General features: G+C 37.8%; 1 pseudogene; it reads left to right on the top strand.

The window, feature by feature from the left end:
* Positions 1 to 18,326: 18,326 nt before the first annotated feature.
* Positions 18,327 to 18,726, top strand: LOC126497197 (60S ribosomal protein L11-like; annotated as a pseudogene).
* The last annotated feature ends 996 nt before the right edge of the window (positions 18,727 to 19,722 follow it).

Genomic DNA, 19,722 nt, shown 5'->3' with positions numbered 1-19,722 from the left:
AGGACAAATAATTTAAATATTTAAATCAGGTGTGGGCTATCTTTACCTTTGAGCCTGCACAATCTGAATAAACATGGCAAAAAAAAAAAAAAAGCCCTAACCCAAGATGAAAAGAAGAGACTTGAAACACAATGATATTCTGGCTTATTAATGGTTAAGAAACTGTGGTAATTTTAATGTAATTGGCCATCATAAACTCATAGAGTGTGGCAATATTAAGGTGGTATGACTTTGTTACAGTAGGTCTGGCATTGTTGGAGGAAGTGTGTCACTGTAAGGACCAGGCTCAAGCCACACCCAATTCCTGTTATCCCAAAATACTTGCTGTTGCTTGCGTGTAAAGATGTATAATGCCCAGTTACTTCTCCAGCACTTTGTGTGCCTGCCTGCATGCCACCATGTTGCATCATGATGACAATGGACTAAACCTTTGAAAATGTAGGTCACTCTAATCAGATGTTTTTCCTTTATAAGAGTTGCCATGATCATGGTATCTCTTCACAGTAATAGAAAATGTGGACAAAAAGAATATAATTACTAAAACTAGAGAGAAAACGATGTTTGACTCTTACGAACGGCTGACAATGCTGTTAGGTTAGCTTCCGGGTGTTTCAGGAAATAGCCTACGGAGCATAAGAACACAGAAAAAGAAAGTAGACAAATGACACTGGCCCACATCTCTGCCATCATCTAGGTGTTCTTTTAATTCTTGTAACTACCTGTGGACCAGACTAACATTGTAAGGGCTTTGGGTAACTCACTGAGAAGCCTGGCCATTGCAGTATAAGCCAGAATTAATCAGAATCATAGGCTGTCTACATCAACATCAGGATGACCTTAGATACAGGCAAAATCAAAAGTGCTGAGAACCCATGCAGGCATGTGTTATCATCATGACAAAGTTATATCTGGGAATATGCCCACTTAACAAACTTCATGAAAGATGATGCTACTGCTAACCCACGGCTATTGAATCTGGGCTCATAGTCTGTCTCTACTATGGGATGTGGTAATCAACTTCATTCCAAAATCCTTGTAAGTGGCATTTTCATGAAAATAATGATCAATTATTTGAAGCTTATATAAGCCCTTACTATTTAAAGCATAGAGGAATAACGAAGCCTGTAGATAGCAAGTAGAAAATTGAAAAAGATACAAAAATCAATAGGAGGGAAGTCAGATTGCCTAGGTGTGTTTGCAGAACACTCACTGATAAGACTTGAAGGGGCTTCTCTGCAATGAATATCAGCAGGGTGAATGACTGAAAAAGGATTTGCAAAATTCCATCAGAACAGTTCCTCAGGTTCCCACTCTTCTTTTTTCTGTTTTCCCCAGCTCATGATCACTTGTTAAATATTTTCCTAAAGGAAAATAAAAGCAGAAAATTAAAAACGAACCAAAACAAGAGAATAAACTCACCACAACATGTTTGCACCCTTCCTGCAAAGCCCTCTGCTGCATCACACACCTGTCCTTGGAGTCTACCCCCCTCGCTAGGGAGAAGTCGAGGCACATGTTTGTCAACTCACAATTTGTCCTCAGAGAGCTTTGTTGGCAGTCACAGGTGGAGCTGCTCCAGGACCGGCAGGTTTTCGGGCCCCTGGAGATGCCAGATCTACAAGGAGCAGGGAAGAATGGCAACAGAATTAACTCGGATATTGTACAGCTGTGAATGTTTGAATGTAAGAAATGCAGAGAAGGGTGCTTTTCTAACAGTGCTTCCAGAGGGCTTCGCTGGAACACACTGGAAATACACACCCACACATTAGTGCAAAGCTCACTCAGCAGCAGGCTTTGTTGAGTGCACTTCCAGATTCTGCAGCTGGGATTCCTTAACCCCTGGCTCTTCTGTGCTCTGCTCACCTCCTTCAACTTTCAGCAGTGCAGCTGTCTTTCCCTCACCTAGGATCTCAGCAGTAATAGATAACACCCCAACTGCTTCTCCTACAACCTAAAGATAAATATGTGTTAAATTTTACTCAAGGCATTGTGAAAAGATTTATCTAGAATCTGGATCATGTTTTGGATGTTCTGACTTGAGGAGACTGGGCTAGAAAGAGAGCTATTTATTTTTCTTTTATTAATTAATTTAGTGTGTGTGTGTTTGTGTTTGGTGTGGTGTTGTGTTTGTGTGTTTGTTCTTTCAACTGTTTCTGTAACTCAGGTGGTATCAGGCTTGTATCCTTTGGCGGTATGTACCTTTACCTACTGAGCCATCTTTCTGGAACCAAGAAGGGAATTAAAGGGGAGCTTAAAGAAAACTAATAGAACTGTCTGAATATGTTTTTTAAATTTGTATGTCTTTGTAATACTTACTAAGTCCTATAGATGATGCATTCAGGAATAACATTTATTAAAAAATTATTTTGCTAAAAGTTAGAATTCTTATTTTTTGATTTTGGTTTTTAGCTTTTCAAGAGAGGGTATGTCTGCATAACAGCTCTAGTTGTCCTGGAACTCACTATATAGACCAGGCTGACCTCAAACTCAGAGAAATCCTCCTACCTCTGCCTCCCAAGTGCTGAGAATAGAGATGTGCACTTCCATGCCTGGCGTAGAATTAGTAAATTTTGGAGACTCATTTTCTATGGTAAAGTTTTATTTTTGCTTTGGTTGAGTTTTATAGAATTTTTTTAGTATCCTTTGATATTTATTTATTTGTTTTATTGGTGTTTGGCTGTTAACTCATAATCAATCAGGGGTGCAGCCATTGTCATCTCACAGACAACTGAAATTTATCTCCAGACGGAGTTTCTCAGTCCCTCCTATGGATATTCAATATGCAACTATTGTTCATTTATCATACCATATTAGAAATTGTATGTAGTTACCTTCCTAGGTACCAACATTAGGTATTAGCATTTGTGTTTGCATTGTATTTAGTTCATCATGTGGCTATATAAAAAATTCTATTAGTATATGTATGTATTATAAGTTTATTCCCTTGAGTAGAGGACACATGGTTGGAATTGATCCAGATTCTCCTATATTTTGGGAATATCCCCAGCGTGATTTCCTCAACATTTTCCATTAAATTAAACCCTTACCTCCATTTAAACTTCATCAGCCCACTAAAGTTATGGACAACTTCTGCCAACAAAATGATATCTAAGAAAAGTAAGTCTTATATGCTTTTTTCTTTTAATAGTAAATAAATACTTTTATATATTCATATATTTATTTTAAAGTGTACATATATAATACACACAGAAAACACTATATATCCTTAGGAGTGTGTGTGTTTATAATATAAGTCCATAAACAAATATGTGACATATTTGCAATATGTATATATTTGTGATATATGTATGTATTTAGAAATATATGTGTGTATGTATGTACATATATTTATACATAATATGCAATGGTTCTTCAGAAAAAGAATTTGTCAGGTCTAACCTCCATCCTTACACCAATCAAGGTAAGGGGATCTGATTACCACTCTTGGGATGTGGATTTGATAAGTTAAATTGCTGAGAAGGTGTTGGCCATAACTTCTCAGCAATTTAACTCATCAAATCTTTTATTTTACTGGTACAATTTCAGTTTGCCTTTGTTGGAATGGTCTCCTAGTTCTCCAATCTGTTCTCAACAGGGATGGTGTGTCTCTCTTCTTTGTGTCCTTTACAGCTGTCTTCTGGAAGGCTAGTTAGCTGAGAACGGTGAAATTATTTCTGAAATCAAGAAGAGAAACCATGAATGTTATTGGCAACTGTAGTGGTTTGAGTGAGAATTCTTTCCTACTAAGCTCATGTAATTGACCACTTGGTCCACAGCTGGTGGTAGTGTTTGGGAAGTGTTAGGAGGTGTGGTCCTGCACTAGGAACCGTGTCACTGACAGGAGGTTCTAACCTTTCAAAGCCTCATGCTATTACCAACAAACTCTCCCCGCTTCATATTGTGTTCAATATTTGATCTCTCACTCACTGCTTCTGGACTTTCTATGACTCTAGACTTGTCTCCTGGCCTATCAGAGGATCTCTGGAACTATAAGCCAAAACAAACTCCATCTTCTATAAGTTACTATGATCATGGTCTTTTATCATAGTAATGTAAAAATAAGCAATACAGAAAACCATATGGTCTAATGCAGAGGTGTATTAGCTTTATAAAGTTAAGACTCAGTATGTTTTCCAAAGTATTCATCTACAGTGTGAGGCCACTTCCAACTTTCCTCGGTCACTTGAATCTTGAGTCCATCTTTGGAAATGACAGATTATGTGACTCGTGGTTCTTTTTAGTGGATTATTGTTGGAAACATTATTTATGGTCATATATCATGAGAAAAGACAAAAGAAAACATACTGAAATAGCTGTTTTTTATTTCAAAATTCATATTTTACAAATCAACCTTAGTTCCTCATATCTCCCTTTCTTCTGCCCCCTTCATCCCTCCCTTCCTGTTCCCAATTCTCTCCTCAGGGGGTAAGGCCACTTTTGGGGAGCCAACAAAATCAGTGGGAAAATGGCATTGCCACTCAAAGCTCTTTGATTGTGTAGGCACAAGAGAGAGGACAGTGAATAAGCCTACTCGAAAATCCTCGTAATGAATTTTGGTAGCAGGTGACATTTCAGCTAGAGAATCTCCTGTTTGCATATTTCCATGTAGCCATCCATAATCTTTGACTAAATTTTAAACATTTTGCCACTGCTTTGCATAAATAAAACATATAGAAACATGACTTCATGAAATCTGGGAATGTATCTCACACCATTATTCAAAGAATTCTGGTGTATTTATATTGTAAAGAACTAAGATTGTAGAATATTTCCTCAAGAAAATGTCAGAGTATCATGGTGCACTATAGAGATGAGTGTCTTAACAGGTATTCACATCCAGTTGCTACAACGGCTTCTATGGATCTGCATATGTTCTGATTAGTCTCCTTTTACTGAATTAAAGGTGTTGCATTGTGTTGGTAGCTATAATTACTTTGTAGTCCACAGCTTATAACTGATCTGGTAACATCTGGGTGGGATTATGATAGAATTAGCAGAGAGATACGCAACATATGGAGAGTGTGAAGACAAAGAAAGATTGCATTTAAAGGAGCCTCTGCTACTCTCTGTGGATTCAGCAGCCAGAGATGGCTTTGCATTTCTCCCTCTTGGAAGGCAATAATTGTATTTGGGTTTGTTCTCATGGATCATTTAGACAGGTGTACCCTTGAAACAATGACTGAAGGAAGATGGTGGCCAATGACACAAAAGAAAGATTATACATTACCTCTTCTTAGTGGTGAGCTAGGCCGATAGGAAACACCCAGAATATGCAAGCTGCTGTACAGACAAATAAATAAATAAGATCACGTGTGTTATATGCAACATCTTACCTTTTTAAGAACTTACCCCAACCCTAGATTTGTGTTTATGAAGATTTGTGTTTATGAATACACCATTAACATGTTCTTGATGTACAAGTGAATACCAGCAGAATCAAGTTTAAGTGTTTTTGAAAATGACTTACATCTTGGCTGTATATACCATGATGTACAGTAGCATGTCAAAAACATAATTGACTCTATGATCAATAGAACTAGTGACATCTAGGATATCTTCTATAAATTGGGCTACAAATGGAATTCTGTAGAGAATTAATTCAAGGAATTAATCAAAAGATAAACATGAGCATATGTTTTCGCCATTCTATACCAAGAACAGAAATTGGATTGCATATAAAATCCAATTTCTCTATCTCTCTCTCTCCCTCCCCTCTCTCTCTCACCCCTCTCTCTCCTACTCCCTCCACCCCTCTCTCCATATATACATATATGTATGTGTGTATGTGTGTATATGACATTACTTCTCAATTCACTTTTATAATGATATGACAAATTAGCAAATAAAGAAATTTAAGGAAAGAAGGATAATATATACATGATGCAGGATCCCACTGTATAGTTTAAGCTCACTATATAAATGAGAATAGCCTTGAACTTACAGAAATCCACTTTGTCTTCAAACTCCAAACTGAGGTTAAGGTGTGGTGCCAGTATATAAACATGTAGAAAATTATTTCCCCTAATGTAATTTTAGAGCACTTTAAATAAATAACTGAGCAAAGAAAGCAAAGAAGGGAAAATTAACAGTCACAAATGTGTAGGACTTTGACATTTGGTTGATTATGACTCAACACAAAAGATGTGCATGGACTGAAAAACTGGAAGAGTAAAGAAAGGCAAAAGGAGTCTAATGAGAATTCTACCAAATTCATAGAAGTTAGTGTTCCCTTGACTTGTTCACTTTTCCATGTATCTAACCATCGCCCATCAGGTTATCAGTATGGAATGTTTCCCTACAGCTTCATGGGTCAAGCATTTGCTCTCCTGCCTGTGGTGATGCTCTCAGGGAATACAGAGCATTTCAGAAATGCATCAGAGGAGGTGGGCCTCTAAAGGCGTAGATAGCTAAAGTCCTATTCTCTCTGCTTCCTGCCTGCCAACCTCTAGTCAGGCTCATATCCTTGCCAATAAAGACTGAGCTCCTCTGTCACCATGTCATCTCAGCTATGATGTCTCGAAATTTCTAGAGTGAGAGCAAGCCAAAATTAATCCTCCTTTTTCTGGTTTACGAGCCACCCAAGCAGCAAGGAGATCCAGTCCGGGCACCAGGAGAGACATCATTGGGGTGAGTGAGTTTCTGACCGTGGCATCAGCCCTGGACAGGGAACTCAGACGTTCGTCATCCCTCCTACACTTCCTGGTCATCCTCAGGGGCTATTCTGCCCGATACCTCCTCTCTCTTCCTATCCCACCCAGCTTGCATCCACAACCCTCCCCCCTCCGTCTGACTCCCTTCCCTCTTTGACCACATAACATCTCCCAGCTCAGCCTGTTCGGGCTCTAGGATCGAATCCGTATCGGGAGGGTGGTAGCTCCTTTGTCCCAATAGCCTGCCTGCAGCAAGCAAGGTAGGCCCTTTGTTTACGAGCCACCCAAGCAGCAAGGAGATCCGACCCGGGCACCAGGAGAGACATCGGGCTTACATCCACAACCCACCCAAAGCGGTGCTGAGGAGTTCCATCTGGACGGTAGTCCATGTTTGGGTGCTGAGGAGTTCCAGCTCAACGGGACGGTCCCTGCTTCTACACTGAAGAGATACACCCAGAGACCCATTCACAGCAAAGACTGGACCAAGTCACCAGGCCTCTCCTGGCTCTATTTGAAGGAGGAGATGGGAAGGCGCCAATGCAAGACTTCCTCCAACAACCTGAAAGGCAACATGACTTCACCAGAATCAAGGGATGCCGAAATAAGAAGAATTGTACACCCTACTCCAGAAGAATTAGAAGAAATCGACTCAAAAGTGAATTATATGAAAATAATAGAAGACCTTAAACAGGAGGTGAAAAACTGCCATAAACAATTAGAGATTACAAACAAAAAGGTAGAGGAAATGAATAAATCGCTCAAAGATACCCAAGAAAACCAAGAGAAACAAGAAAAAGCAATCCTCCTTTTCTTAAATTGTTCTGTATGGTATTTTGACATTGCATAGAGAATTGAGAAATGATGTAATTATAATATAATATGAGAAATGATTCAATAATAATATAATATCAAAAAGAAAGGAACAAAGGAAGGAAAGAAGAAAGGAAGGAAGGAAGGAAGGAAGGAAGGAGGGAAAAATGAAAGAAAATGGTATTGATGCCTTCCTCTAAATGTTTAGATAATGTCCAGTATGTAGGACATGGTTAAACATCTCTTTACCTCTTTTCCAAATTTACATTCTTATATAATATCTGCCCCAGAGGGAGAAAAATGTGTAGTTATTTTGTACTCATATCTCAATCAGGCTTTCATATTTAGTGATTGAAAAAGAAAAGATATAATTGAATATAATTCTTATTATGCTTAAACACTGAAGAACTTTAAAACCATGATCTCCTAGGGTCAGAGAAAGTGTTTCATGGCTTACAGAATTGTAGCATTGTTCTTGGTTGTTTATAGTTACAGCTATTCTGGAAATGATCTGATAGGCACTATTAAACTGAGACATTATGAAACCAAGAGCTATCTTTTATAATATTTTTAGGTCTTTAAGAGTTTTTATCATACTCACCCCCTAACTCTTCCCATAGAAACCCTCCTTCCCTACACACTAACTTTCTTTCCCTTTAAAATACACTCTCCAAAATCAATTCAGCTACCTTAACATTCTTGGATATCTAGTCTTGTGATGGAGAAGAACTGATTTATCAGGGTCTACACTCACAGAAAATGGTCTCCCCTTGCTCAGCAGGGAATAATTTTGCAATAGTTTCACAGCCTTTGGTGGAAAGGTATATTCAACTCTCCTCTCCACGCTGGGATTTGGTCTGGCTTGAATTTGCACATGTTCTGTGCATGCTGTCACAATCTCTGTGAGTTCATGTACAGTTGCCCTTTTGTGTCCAGAAGGTAATCTTTCCTGGAACTTATCCATAACCTCAGGATCTGAAATTCTTTTTGTCCTTTGTTCTGCATTAACTGCTGAACCATGGAAGAGTAAGGAATATATATTCCCTTTAGGGCTGAAATTTTCTAAACTCTTATTCTCTGTACCACAACCTAGAGTTGTAGGTCTCTGCGTTAATCACTATCTACAGCTAATATAAAATTCTCAGATAAAGAATGAGAGATGATCTATGGGAATAATGGCAAGCTACTAGAAGTCAGTCTAATACTATGTCCATTTAACATTAAGTTCTTGGCTCGATATTGCTAGGTGTGTGTCTCATCTTGGGGAAGAGGACTTAAATCAAACCACAAAGTGGTTGGTTACTTCCATGAAGTACGACACTATTGCACCAAAGGGTGTGTCCTGCCAGGCCAGTCATTATTGTAGCTTGTAGGATTGACAGCTATGTAAGACTGATGATGACTTTTATCTTCTGGTAGCTGCATAGCACCTTCTAGCACTATGAAAACTGTAGAGATGGAGCTTCCGGGTAAGTAATAGCTTTGTTCTCCTTGTGTTATGATTCAAGGATGTGGTGTCTGAAGTAACATGGTTTTACAGATTTGATAGATAACAAAGAGCAATGCCAATAGCATATAATACTTGGGGATATGTGAAACAAAGAAATATTTTTTAAAGGTATTTTTCACTACAGGTTTGTCTACATGCACTATATGGGTATGACAAGGACAGTGTTACTAAAGGTATACACAATCAGGACCTGTCTCTAGCCGGGCGGTGGTGGTGCACGCCTTTAATCCCAGCACTCGGGAGGCAGAGGCAGGCGGATCTCTGGATCTCTGTGAGTATGCGGCCAGCCTGGTCTACAAGAGCTAGTTCCAGGACAGGCACCAAAAAAACTTCAGAGAAACCCTGTCTCGAAAATAAAAAAAAAAAAAAAAAAAAAAAAAAAAACCAAAAAAAAAACAGGACCTGTCTCTTGAGTTCCATTTTCTTCCTTTTTATTGATTTTTATTGAGCTCTACATTTTTTTCTCTGCTCCCCTCCCTGCCTGTTCCCTCCCCCCTCAGCCCTCCCCCAAGGTCCCCATGCTCCCAATTTACTCAGGAGATCTTGTCTTTTTCTACTTCCCATGTAGATGAGATCTATGTAAGTCTCTCTTAGTGTCCTCATTGATGTCTAAGTTCTCTGGGATTGTGGTTTGTAGGCTGGTTTTCTTTGCTTTATGTTTAAAAACCATTTTTTTTTTAATTCAACCTGGGTACCTTCAGGATCGTCAGACTTTGGAATGTCCAGGTTTTGGCTAAAAGTATTTGTCATAATCACTTTTCTTCTCACCATCAGTCAAATATCTCCTATCATTATGACTTAGTTTCAGGGATATTGAGACTTTCTGTCCATTGACATAACTCCTCAGAGCAAAACTGTTCTGGTAGAACATCCCATGAGCTCCCTCTACTTTCCACATTCTCCTATGAGAAGACTGAGTGCTCACTTGAGAGTCTCTGAACATAACAATCGACGCATAGCAGTTTTCGTTCCTTGTTGCCATCTTAAAAATACACAATAACACACCCCTCCCATCTTCTCCCCACTTCTATTTGGAAATAAGTTTAACTAATTTAGAGAAAATTTAAAATTTCAAGAAAAAAATCTCTAATATTTTTGGCAGTAACATATAATAGTAGAAAATAATTATGAGAAAATTGAAAAAAAAATAGATCACAGAAAAAATGACACTACCACTCTCCCAACCCCCCAAAAAAGGTGAGCATAATAGCTCTTGTTTTGCCATATTTTCAGGACTGGCTGTTGCCCTTAGCAATCCCTAAGGCAAATACAAACAAAACAAATCCTTTCCTCATATCTTCATGAAGCTGTCTGGGATGTGACAAAACTTTGAGGAACTGTTTTGTGATAATGGTTTTTTACTTTATTGGTACTTCTCTGGAGAAGGTGGTGAATGGCTGCTTTCAAATACATAGAGCTAGCAAAGGCTGGAGTCAATAAAACCTCGCAGAATAATTGGGGAGGGAAGAAAAAGAGGGGCAAAAGGACATAAAGGGAATGAAAAGGGAAGTGGGACCTATAAACATAAAAGCCCAAGGAGTATGGTTTAGGGGAATAGATGATGCAAATCAAAATTGGGAATAGTTATTGGAAGAACAAGAAAGCACATAAAACAAGGAGATATACAACACCTGTCATCAGTCTGTACGTCCAACTTATCACAGAGCCTTTCAGCCATTTGTGTTTGAGTTTCATCTGGCTACTGCTATGGGAAATGTTTAGATTTTTCTGGGACTTTTTTCACCATGAAAAGACATAATGGGTGGATGAGCTTCAGGAGCAATAGATATAGCATCCTCTTTAAGAATATGAAAAACAGGAATTGAGCAGGGTTCGTAAATCAAGCAATTTTGTGTTTCTTATACTTGGAAATAAGAATTACTTGATGAAATATAATAAAAGGCAATAATATGTCCCTCCGAGAAGGAAAACTGACAAAGAAGAAATCAGGTCAGGATTTCTTGATGAAATTTGCACTTAATTTCAGTGCTTAAAATTCCATGCACTGCGTGTACGTGGTTAAGATAAATGAGAAATCACCTTCCAGCTCCTGGGTTAGCTCATCAGTGGCATGAAAGAGGACCCCCAGAAGGGTGAAAACGCCTAAAGGCACTGGAAAATTTGGCAACTACAGGGATCAAGCATCACTTCTGCTGTTCAGATGTGGAAGCATCTGGGAGGCATTTAGAAATAATGCCTGTGAATAGATGGGTAGGTTACTAAAAAAGAAAAAGAAATGTCGTTGTCATTTCCAAGGTAGTTTAGCAGTCAGGCCGCCACAGGACAATGTCCACTAACATCTATGCATACTCACTAAAATAGCTGCTCAGAACTTAACTTTACAGTCTCTGAGGGGCTAGTAGCCTACATAGTGGCTAAGGACCACAAGTCTGACCTGTCTCAGTTATCATGGAAGAGTCATCATGAGTCACAAAAAGAGAACTGGGGAACAGAAGAAGATAAGTAATTATTTGGATAAGCCATATGAATTGGGATGCATATCAGAATCCAGAATTTTAATAAAGCCAGGATATTCAATGTATGTGCTGCCTGTGTGGTGTCCCCAGCCAGTTTTGTGACTTTGACTAAGTTTTGTAACCTTCTAGCATACAGCACCCTCATCACTAAAATGCGAGAGTATCACTGAATGCTTTCTTAGCTCTGCCTACTCGGAGACTCTATTATTTTCTATTCATGATAGCAGTCCCAATTATATGGCGCTGTGCACCTCTAAAATGTATTGGTGTGATAATGTTTGTTCTTTCAAACAATTCTGTGGGGTGGCTTATATAGAAAGCACTATAGCTCATTTCCAAGATAAGGAAATGAAGGCTTAGGAAGGTAGGATGCCTTTCTCAAGGTTGCTTAGTTAATTAGTATCAGAGAAAGACTAGAAACACAAGTCAGCTCTGCTTGTAACGATATCACCTTATTCCTTAGAGAAAAAAAAAAACTAAAATAAAACCGTGTTAAGAAAGAATTTCTTTATGTGCATTTTCTTTAGCCATTTTATATCAACAAGAATGAGAGTTTATTAATTTATTAAAGGAAAAAATTAGAGCTATAAAAAGAGAAACCAGAGACTGTACATAAAAGAATGTAAGCAGAGTTTTAAAAGCATTTTTTTGTAATTTAAATTTTTGTTTTCAGAATTTTAATCATAAGCATACTATTTACATGATTTTTCAGCACTCCCTTTTCCCCTCCAACTTCTCTCATGTCCTGAAGACTTTCTCATGAATGTATGACCTCTTTATAATTACTGTCATGCATATATGATATCTAATATGTATGACATCTAACTAATTAACATATATATGACATGTGCATTGGCATGTCAGCTGCTGGTGTTACTGTGATGGTTTTATTTAGATAATCATATTGTTGAGATTTTATGTCTACATATTTTCTGGCATAAATAAAAGATACATATATCTTTCCTGGCTTATATAGAAGACATAAATATCCCAAAACAGATACCCTAGTCCTCTGGTTCTTACACTTTTTCTTCCCCCTCTTCTATCACATTTCCTGTGTTTTAGAGTATAAGAGTTATATTGTAGATGTGTCATTTGAGGTTGGGTGTCATGTCCAATTTTGCCCAATTATGAGTTTTTGTAAGAATCTCTGTCATCTACATGAAAACCCTTCCTTGGTAAGAAGTGAGAACTCCACTTACCTGTCTACAGAAGGAAGTTAGAAATTATGCTGGTTTAGAAAATTAGTCCTCTTCATGGGAGACCAGTTGTCTATACAATACCAAATGGTCAGCCCTGAAAACATAAACATATAAATAACACAAACATAATGTAAATTACATTTATATATTTCCGAATACATACTTTTACAAAATAATGTATGATTTAAAGAGAGTGAGGGATGGAATATTTGGGGGAGAAGGAAAGGAAAAGATTTAAATGATACAATTATATTGTAATCTCAAATAGAAAATAACATGCAATGTAATGACTGAATTTCTGATAAGGGTCAAACTGAGTGCTTGTGGGCTGATATTTCATATTAGAATGTCTGGAATTTGGTTTTCAATATTGAAAACCTCACAATTAGCAACATATGTTGGTAAAGACAGAAAATTAGACCTTTCCAGAATAGTGTAAACACTGGCTATATCAAATTTGGCCACCACACCCTGCCCACATTTTCTCTTGTCTCTTTCATTTTCCTATTTTTATTTCTTGTCTCAACTTCTGGCTTCAACATATCCAAGATAAGACTCTAAATAGCTTGTGTTTAATGATCCTGAACATCATATAGGAAAAGCCATGAGAACAGAAGTATTTTAGTGAAATAAGGTATATTCTGTCATAAAAGTATCCCCAAGAATTCTTATAGGGACATAAAATATAGTGGGTTCATAAAACTAGGTAATTCCACAAACATAATTCCCCTTCAGTTAATAATGTAAAAAACTACTGATTCGTTGCATAAGCCTATATTTGCTGACAAATATCTGTAACCCTAGATGTAAAATTGAGTATTATAGAATAAAAAAAAATTACTTGGGAAACCAGCATGTGATATAATAGTGTCCAGTTGATATTTCTATCAATATGTGCAAGTGTAAATTTAAAAACACAATTGAATGGATGGAAATACTACTAATACAAAAATCATTAGATTACAATACTTGATGTTGCACAAAACACAATAAGAGGGATGAATGAGCTAGCATTAGCATTAGAATCCTTGTTGATAGTTTCTTGCTATCGATATGAGTGATATTAAATCCTCTGCATCTTTGGACCTTAGTTTAATGTGCAAAGTTGACAAAAACAATCTGAATATGATATTATCAGAGATGTTTCTCTGAAGAAACAACTTTGAAAATACTTTAGAAATACCAGTCAGCTTGTCAGTGTGGGTGGGGAACTTTCAAAGTCGCACATCCAGGTGAAGATCTGCAAAGAGAGAACCAGTCTTCTCCAGGGAAGAGTCCTCTGATAGTTGTCCAGTCTCAATTGGCTATCTGTGAACACATTTACATGTAGCAACTGTAAATGAACTGAATAGGCTGCATTTATAAATGTGTATGTGTGTCTGTGTGTGTATGCGTGTGTTTGTGTAACAATAATAATTAAACGATAGGAGGTTGTAAATTTGAGAAGAAATGAAAGGGACACAGGAAGAGTTGGAAGTAAGGGGTGATACAAGTGCTACACACAATAAATTTTCAAAAAATGAAATACAAAGACTATGTTTAATATATTTATCAATAATCCCTAATTAGTAAATTCTCAGCAGCTGACAACATATTAAAACTCATTACACTATAAAAATCCTTGTCCCCTCATATCACCTTCCAAATTCAATGTAATTTGTAATTCATTCGTCCAGTAAAAATTAGTATTTTAGTCATTGTTTTATGTGAATCTAATTGTGGAATTAGGTAGATAATCAATACATTAAGAAGCTTCTCTAACTTTAATGTATTATATGACCTGTGTAGAAAGATTCATATTGATGTAGGAAAATGATTTTTCTCTCCACTCCTGAGTATCTGCACCCACTACTCAAAGTCAGAATGTGTACAGAAATCGTCAGGAAAACTACTAGGGCCAATGATCCAACAAGGAAGAAGAACACAGTTGCTATGGGAAAAACAAAATCCAGCTATTGTGACCCAAGAACCTTAAAATGAATCGTAGAGCACTAGGGTCCCTTCAGAGGAAAAGCCAGCAGTGTTGTGCAATGAGAATTCTCACTCCTAGCCCTGGTAATATCTGATGTATTCGCTTTCTTCTCCCCCCTTTTTTTCTCCTCCCTTTCTTTCTTGCTCTGCATTTTCAGGCCATAGCTTAACTTTTAAGTGTCACTGTAGGAGCTTTCTATCTTGTTTTCTGAGATGTAATATCTTACTGGCTTAGATCTCATCCTGGAGGTAACTCTAGTTTGATATTATGCCCCAGAGATCTTCCTGGGCCCATACCCTAGCACTGGAATTATCAGTAATGTCATCATGTCTTTTTATTTGTTTGTTTGCTTTAATGTGAGATTTAAAGACAGAATTTAGGTCCTCTTGCTTGCAAGGGAAACACCTTACCAACTAAGACACATCCCTGGTCCAGTGTTGACATCTGAAGCCATACAACTTTTTAGAAAAAAAACTGTCAATAGTATCAATTCCTTCTATCTCCAACATACAAGTAGCATCTTTTCGATTACAGCAACATGACTTCAGACCTATTCCACTGCTTCATCAGGGACAGTTCCATTATATGAAGTTGGAGCAGACCCTTCTTCAAAAATAGTTAAATAAAACCACTTTTGGTGACTTAATATGAAGATATGTGAAAATGAATGAGAAATCTGACTTCATCTTCCTTTGTCAAAATCTGTTGCTACGGCTGCTATGGAGAGACTCATGTTGGGAAAGGGCTCATGGCAAATTGAAGATTTTTCATTGTAAAAGGAGACACTGAAATAGGAATTCAGAGTAAGGATTAGCATTGGAGCCTATATTTCGATCCAATCCAATAGTACCTATTGCTGACTTTGCTTTAGAGATAGATGCTAGAAGTTTCAGATGAGAGCCTTCTGTAAGGATGCCAGACCTCTGATTCTACTGACCCCAAGGTCATTAGTACCTACCTACAAAATTAAAGAACTAAAGGTAATCTTTGTTTTCATACAGCATTCTGGCTGATATGGCAGATCTAATAACCTCTTCCAAGTCAAAGGAACAACAGAGAAAAACATAAAGTAACTTATGATCATTGACAATGTCACTTCAATAAAATAAAAATGGCAATCCTACCAAAAGCAATCTACAGATTCAGTGCCATCCTCTGTCAAAATCACAACACAATTCTTCACAGAGTTCAGTAGAACTCTCAACTTCATATGGAAAAAAAAAATTCCAGTATAGCTAAAGAAGCCTGTACAATAAAGGAACTTCAGGAGGCATCACCATGCCTGTCTTCAAGCTCCACTATAGAGCCATAGTCACAAAAGCAGCTTGATATTGACATAAAAACAGCCAAATGGACTAATTGAATCGAATTGAAGACACTGACATTAACCCACACATGAATACCTAATTTTAGAAAATAAGCCAAAACCATACAATGGAAAAAAGAAAGCATCTTCAACAAATGGTGCTGGCATAACTGGATGTAAACATATAGAAGATTGCAAATAAACCAATATCTAGCACCATGCAAAAAACTCAGGTCCAAGTATATCAAAGACCTCAACATAAATTTAGGTTCTCTGAACATGTCTGAAGAAAAAGAGGGGGTAGCCTTGAACACATTGTCACGGCAGACCATTTCCTAAATGTAACACCAGTAGCACAGACATTGAAAGCAACAATCAATAAATGGAACCTCCTAAAACTGAAAAGCTTCTGTAAGTCAAAGGACATGCTAAATAAGCAAAACATCATCCTAAAAAATGGGAAAAGATGTTCACTAATCCCACATCTAAGAGAGGGCTAATCTCCAGAATATATAAAGAACTCAAAAAACTAGACATCAAAATGCCAAATAATCCAATTTAAAAATGGATTATAGATATACATAGAGAATTCTCAACAGAAGCCTTTCAAATGACTGAAAGAATTTTAAGAAATTTCTCAACATCCTTATTCATCAGGAAAATGCAAATCAAAATGATTCTGAAATTCCATCTTACACCTGTCAGAATAGCTAAGATCAAAAACACTGATGAGAGCCTATGTCTGTGAGGATGTGGAACTTTTCATCCCAGCTCCGAAGGGGAATATAAAATGAGAGGAGAGAGAGGCTTGGGGCTCAGTCTGCAGTCACCCAACCTTGGTAGAGGTAAGACTTCTCTGGTGGCTTAACTGTTTTGCTTTTCTGATCTTCAGCTTGAACCCCAATATCTGTCTCTGGGTTATTATTATTCAGGCTACAGGAACACTCCTCCACTGCTGGTGAGAGTGCATACTTATACAGCCAATTTGGAAATCAGTATGGCACTTTCTTAGAAAACTGGAAATCAATCTACTTCAAGACCCAGTAGTAATGCTCTTGGCATATACCCAAATGATGCTCAATCTTACCACAAGAACACTTGCTAAACTATGCCCACAGTGGCATAATTTGTAATAGCCAAAACCTGGAAACAACCTAGATGCCTCTCAACCAAATAACGCATAAAGAAAATATGGTATAGTTACACAATAGAGTATTACTCATCTGGAAAAAAAAAACAATAACATCATGAAATTTTTAGTAAATGGATGGAACTAGGAAAAAAGTCATTCTGAGTGAGATAACCCAGACTCAGAAAGACAATCATGGTATATACTCACTGATAAGTGGATACTAGATGTAAAACAAAGGATAACCAGACTGCAATCCATAGCTGCAGAGAAGCTAGGCAACAAAGAGGACACTAAGAGGGACAGACATATTGATTGCCCTGAGAAGGGGAAATATATGATATCTCCAGGATAATCTCGGTGGGCAGTAAGCAGGAGGGGATAGGGGATGAGAACACGAGGGAACAGTCTGGGGATGAATGGGCTGGGAGAGCAAGGAAAGAGGTATTTTGATAGAGGGAGACATTACAGGGTTAGGAAGAAACCTGATGCTAGGGAAATTCCCAGGAATTCACAAGGATTGCAACTAAGATGCCTAGCAATAGTGGAGAGGGTTCCTAAACTGACCTTCCCCTACAATCAGATTAGTGACTACCCTACCTGTCATTATAGAACCTTCAACCAGTAACTGATGGAAGCAGATGCAAAGAACCACATCCAAGGACCAGGCTGAGCTAAGGAATTCCAGTCGAAGAGAGGGAGGAGAAATTATATGAGCAAAGGAGGGGAGTCAATATCATGATGGGAAAACACACAGAGAAGGTTGACCTGAACTTGCTGTAGGTCACAGACTCTAGACTGTTGCATGCAACCCAACCAGGCCCTCAGCATGTGGCCCCTGGTGGTGGGAACAGGACCTACCCCTAGTGCGTGAACTGACATTTGAAACCCAATCTATATGGTAGGATGCCTTGCTCAGCCTTGAGATGGGAGTGGGAGGGAGAGGCTTGGTCCTGCCTCAACTGAATGTGCCAGGTTTTGGCTTTGTTAACTCCTCATGGAAGGTCTTACACTTTCTGAGAAGATGTTGAAGGTGGGTGAGAGGCAAAGAAGGAAATGGAGGGGAACTATGGTTGATATGTAAAATGAATAAAAAAATAAAATAAAGATAATGTCACATCAGCCTGGTGTCAGTTCTCCTCTCCATGTATCTTGCCTTTGATCTTTGCTTCCAAAAATAGCACTGTAAAAGCAAGGGCTGTTTCCTATGCTCATTCTTGATGCCAAGCATCACTGTGTTTAATAATTATAGAGATCGCTGTTCTCCATCATGTCGCAAGATCAAGGTGAAAAGGAGAACCCCATGAGGGAACTTCACATCCGCAAGCTCTGCCTCAATATCTGTGTTGGGGAGAGTGAGGACAGACTGACCCGGGCAGCCAAGGTGTTGGAGCAGCTCACAAGCCAGAAACCTGTCTTTTCCAAAGCAAGGTACAACGTGAGGTCCTTCGGCATCAGGTGAAATGAAAAGATTGCTGTTCATTGTACTGTCCGTGGAGCCAAGGCAGAAGAAATTCTGGAGAAAGGCCTTAAGGTGAGGGAGTATGAGTTATGGAAGAATAACTTAGCGCAGGACAGGCTGCATTGGGGCCAAACATAGAATCAGGAAAGAGGAAGCCATGCGCTGGTTCCAGCAGAAGTATGATGGGATCATCCTTCCTGGCAAATAAATTTTATCCAAAAGGCCAATAAATTTTTTTCTCAGAAATGCAAAAAAATAATTATAGAGATCCTGTCAATTCTGTTTATTATCACCATTTTATAACTGAGAAGCTAGAGACTCAGATAAAGCAACTTGAACCCTTATCTAGCAGATGGTCTCACTGTAATTTAACCTAAGTCTGTCTCCAGGACTTGAGTTAGGATTGACTGCACAACCATCTTTAAAATTAATTATTATATATTATCATTGTATGTGCTATAAAAACACTTTGAATATCCTTACATTGTCAAACTAAAATGGTGCATCATAGAAAGATTTCCTACTGAAAAGAAATGTTTTTAAAAACTCAGATTCTACAATCATAGTTTCAATGGAATCTATCATATATATAGTATTTTATATATAATTAATATAACACGTTATATTAATTATACATTGTGTGGTTATTAATATTAATTATATATTATAGAAGATATATTTCTAAACCTTTAATATATATATTAAGTAGTATAATATTTTCTTATTATGTGGAAAGATCTAGGTTCAATCTCCAGTAACAATAAAATGAGAATAAGACCTGTTTGTCTGGTAGACTGATGAATCCCGGTACCTGATACAGATGAAGTTGAGATAGTACAAGGACAGAGTATGTGTGCGGTACAGTACTTTGCACTGAGAGCAGGGAATGTTCTACACTAGGGTCTTCATTCAGAATCTTAGAAAAATATTCTTCCAGGGGATGGTGTTCATGGTGACATTTTTGGAAGAAATGGGTGGAGTAGGTAGAAAAAACATCTTTAAAATGGAGTGTTTTCTAAATTATTTTTCTCACTTAGCCTATGTGGTAATCAGTATGCACTTTAGAGAAAAAAAAAAAACCTGATTGTACTTGTAGTTTTCTATTTCTTTACAGCATCTCAAGTAATTGGTTGAATTCTGAGCTGTGTATTAAAATGTGCATGGCAGTTTTGTTGATTTGTTTTTAGTGTTGGAGACAATGTTT

This window comes from Alexandromys fortis, unplaced genomic scaffold, assembly GCF_014885135.2.
Source record: "Alexandromys fortis isolate MF-2015 unplaced genomic scaffold, M_Fortis_MF-2015_v1.1 scaffold_25, whole genome shotgun sequence".
NCBI lineage: Eukaryota > Metazoa > Chordata > Mammalia > Rodentia > Cricetidae > Alexandromys > Alexandromys fortis.
This window is presented reverse-complemented; position numbering and strand designations above follow the sequence as displayed.